Genomic DNA, 4,904 nt, shown 5'->3' with positions numbered 1-4,904 from the left:
ATGTTTAATATGGATTTGATATGTAATATTTTACAAAATATTAATGATAAAAATAATTAAATGTATACGTACAATAAAATATTATGAGGGGCCATCTTTCAACATTTAAATGTAGAGAACATGAATTATAAATAAAATATTTCAATGTCAACTACATATATTATACCAGCCTAAATCCATATCAACCTATTATATTAGCCTAATTTATAATCATAGTTTCAACCATACTAAACTTTGTAATTTATAAAACTGTCTTTGCATTTTTTTTAAAGTAAGTCATTTTGCATGCAATTTCATATATAAAAGTTTGATATAAGTTCCCCAATACATAATATATAATAAATATTATTTCATAAAAATAAACATCATGATGATAACCATCTAACAATCATAAACATCATCTAAGATACAGATTCAAATTCACTACCATCATCTAATTATATACACCTCTAGCACATATGAAAGTTATTAGCTACACACAAATCTAATAATCTAATAGGGAATCATCATCGTGATCACATATAACAAAAAAAAAAAATTCTAATCCAACATCATCACCACACACATCCTCAAATTAATATAATTAACATGTAACATAATTGCTATCACATACACATTTGTCTGCAAGCACATTAAATAAACATATATAACATGACCTAACAATATACACATCAACACCAACATATAAATTAAGTACATAAACATGAACAAAAAAAATTCACCATACACACACACACACACACAAGTCAAATAAGTGAATCAAGTCAAATAATTGCAATCAAACATCCGATAAAACATACGTAGTGTCAGGTTGGTATGCAGTAGAATATGATGGATAGTCAACTACTACATGATCACGTGTATCAAACTTAGTTGAGGTGGAGAAGGAGGTGGATGGTCTGCATGAGTAGAAGACGATGGATGGTCAACTACGTCTGTGTCCTAAACATGGTCTGGGTAACTCTAAGGTGTAGGAGGAGGTGGTTGGTGTACTCTGTCAGGAGAAACATGAGGCAAATCCTCTAGCTCTGGAATATCATCATAAGGTGAATGACGAGGAGGTGTACTACTAGAAGGATCATTGACACGTTGATGACCATGATCCGATGGGGTGGTACTACTAGAAGCATGATGATCACCACGCTCATCATCACCCTGATCATCATCATCACCACCCTCATCTGATATATCTATCGCTGCATGATCTTGGCACGCATTCCTCATCGTTGTCAGTTCCCTACAAAGAAACAAAGACATTACCTGTACATTTTGTCGTCAAGGAGGCATTGTGGACACGTAATGGAGAAAAACAAATTTTAGGACAGTTTGAAAAAATCGAAAACTCAAACAATGAACACAATATGGAAGGATGGTGAGCAAGAGAAGCACCGACGTCATGGTGCTTTCCTGTGGAAAGAGTGGCACTAGTGTTTTAGAGCTCTCCTTGCACTATATATTGTAAAAATAAAAATCACGACCGAGAGGTTTTTTTTATGTAACCCTCCTCTCGTGCGTTTCTTGAAAGAAATGCACCAGTGTGAGATATATCCAAAAGCACCACAATTTTTTAAAATTAAAAAATATTGCGGTGCTTTTCTTGAGATTCCCCAAGGCATTTATGTATAGGTACCACACAAGTGCTATGTTATTACTATAACACCACTATTTTTTTAGAATTTAAAAACCACCTAGTGGTGCTCTTTAAAAGATGCCCCACAGTGTTTTGTTAAGCTTACCACACTAGGGCTTCATTGGAAAATAACACTGCATTTCTTTGAAATTTAAAACTATAGGGGTGCTCCTTACTAGTATGCACCAGGATGTTTTACAACGTGAAGGGCACTGGGGCTATCAAATATTCAAGCACTGATGCTTTATCTTATTTAGTGCACCATTTTTTTTATTTTATAGAAATAAATTTTCGATGGTGCACCATGTTATTTGTAGCATCGATGCTTGTATGGATAGTAAAGTACTGGTGTGTTTGTAGAATTTAGACACATTTTTCAAAAAACATCCACCTGCCCACCTCTGCTACAAACAGATTTTTGGGCTATTTTTATAGGGGCTTCCACAAAAACCTCCGCTAGAAGGTCTTTTCCTTGTAGTGCTTGGGCAATCTAATACCTCCTCCCCAACTCTTTCCATAATTACCTGGAAATTGGGTGATTTAAATAGAACATCAAAGTTCATAAATATTAAATTTAGGGAAGATAATAAACTTCCTTATCCTCCTTACTTACTTCTTTGAGCAAGATTTCCTTTTAGACATTTGGATCCATATATTCTATTCCTCTTCTTTAGCTTTGACAACTCATGATTTACTTGAATAGGATATTTACATCAAATAGTTTTGGAAATACATCCAAGTTGGCCCTCCAACATTATCATCCTTTAATTACATTACAAAATTTGGGGATTAGAAAAGGGATACTACAATCCCCACCTCCTTAAATAAATACCATTCTTTGTGTTCTACTATCCATAGAATTGACTTTACTTATAAAACAAAAATGGATATTCCTTACACATGTCATCCTCCAGTTCCCATGTTGCTTCATTTGGTTCAAAATGCTTTCATTGCACCTTGACCCACATGATGACTTGATTATGGATCATGGTCTCCTTATTATTGAGTATTTACTAAGCTTTTGGTTGGAATTATCCTTCTGGTTCCACCCATATCAAAGCCCAATCAATAATATTATTAGCATCATGTATATATATTTTAAAAAAGAATATTTGAATCACATCATGTTCCTTCACTGTGCGGGGGAAGGAAAGTCTATATGCCAATGGCCCTACTCTCTCCAATATCTAGAAGGATCCAAAGTACAGGGAGAATTTTAAGGATGGAAATTTATCTTAAAGTTTAGAAACCATGGCGAATATTACGAGTCCCTAATATATGCATAATGTAAAATGTTCGGTGATATTTTTTTAAATATATCCAAATTTCTAATGACTTTATATAGTCTTTATAAAATTTTGATGATTTTTAGGATAACAAAATTTTATACTATAAAATTTGGGCGGAATCACTTAGAAAAAATGGAAATTGGCGAATATTGTTTTTGGAAAAACCATGGAAAATTATCCCACCTGCGAATATTAGCCCCTAAAATTTTCCCTGCCAAAGTATCTTGGTGCTAACTTATCACATGATCGCACTTTTAAATAACATCTCTTTGGCCTAATTTGGAAATATACATGCTCTTCTACTCAAAATTCCTTATGATTTCTATTATGATCTACATAGCTCTTCTTTCAGCCCTTATCTACCTTCAATTTCTAATGTATGTTGATTACTTCATGTTCCATTTCCTTTAACATATGTTTCCCAACTATGACTCTATTGACTGGATTATCCCTAACTGTTTGGGAAAATGTACTTCGTTCCATATAGAGCTTCAATAGGGTTCATATGTAATGACTCTTGATAGACATTTTTGTAAGCAAACTCTACCAAAGGTAGAAATATTCTCATTTCTTGGGCTAGTGCATAATATACATCATGATCATGTATTCTAATATTCTATTTACTCTTTCTATCTATCCATTAGTTTGAGGCTGATAGGTTATGCTAAATCTTAACTGATTTCCAAAACCTACAAATAAGGCCTCCCAAATCTTTTATGTAAACTTTGTGTCTAGATTAGATACAATATTCTTGGGAATACCATGTAATCTGAAAATATCCTTCATGAAAATATGGGAAATATCAATTTTGTTATATGTATATTTCATAACTAAAAGTGAGCTAACTTGCTTAGCTTATCCATCACCACCATGTCTGTGTCATGCTTCCTAGGTGTTCTTGGTAGACCAATGATGAAGTCCATTGATATGAATTCCCATTTCCATTCCAGAATTGGTATTGGATACAAAAATCCTACTAGGTATTTGCATTCCACTTTAACCTATTAGCATTCTAAATATTTTGTGGTATATTCAACAATTTCTTTATTTATTCTGGGCCAATAATACAATTTTCCTAGTTGTAGTTACCATCTTTTGATATCCTAGGTGACCTATATTTGGTCTTCTATGAAACTTATCCATTATGACTTTGTTTTAGTTAGCTACATTGGGTATGTACATTTTTCCTCTAGAATTTAATAATCGATATATGGTTAGCTAATAGTGTTCTCCCAATGGCCCATTGGGCTCTTATTTCAAGCACACACTTACATGTTGGAAGAGTTCATCTTCTTGGAATGCTTCTCTTATTTATTTTTTGATGTCTATCTCACATGTGCTTATGGTTTTCATGTGTATCACTCGCATGCTTTTGCTAGGTGCATCAACCATTGGATTTTCTTTTCCTTTAATGTGCTTTATTTCAAAATCAAATCCATTAATAAGGACCATCCATCTAGCTTTCATAGCTATCAATTAAGGATGATAAAAAAATACTTTAGCACACTGTGATCTATAATTAGTATGAAATTTCTCCAAAGTAAGCAATGTTTCCACATCTTTAAAGCATGTATAATGGCTGCGAGATTTAAATCATGCATTAAATAGTTCTTATCGTGCTCATCTAATTTACTAGAATCATAATTGATCACATGTCCATATTGCAATAGAATTCTAGTGAGTGCTTCCTTGCAAGCATTTGTGTAAAGTAGGAAATATTTATCCAAGTCTATACTTTTTAGAATAGGGGCATGTGCGAGAAGGTGATTCAACTACTCAAAGCTCACTACGCACTCTAATATCCAATGAAACCTTTCTCCCTTAATTTTAAATTCTATAATTGGGTGTCTAATCCTTAAAAACATTGAATGAATCTCCTATAATATCCTACTAGCCCCTTCAAAGATCTTACTTTTGTTACATTTTGAGGAACATGCCACTCTAGTATGGCCTTAATCTTTTTTTGGATCAACTACTACTCCTTC

The sequence above is a fragment of the Pinus tabuliformis genome, chromosome 2_2 (assembly GCF_031772625.1).
Source record: "Pinus tabuliformis cultivar Carrire ecotype Pingquan chromosome 2_2, CPIR1, whole genome shotgun sequence".
In the NCBI taxonomy this organism is placed as follows: domain Eukaryota; kingdom Viridiplantae; phylum Streptophyta; class Pinopsida; order Pinales; family Pinaceae; genus Pinus; species Pinus tabuliformis.
This window is presented reverse-complemented; position numbering follows the sequence as displayed.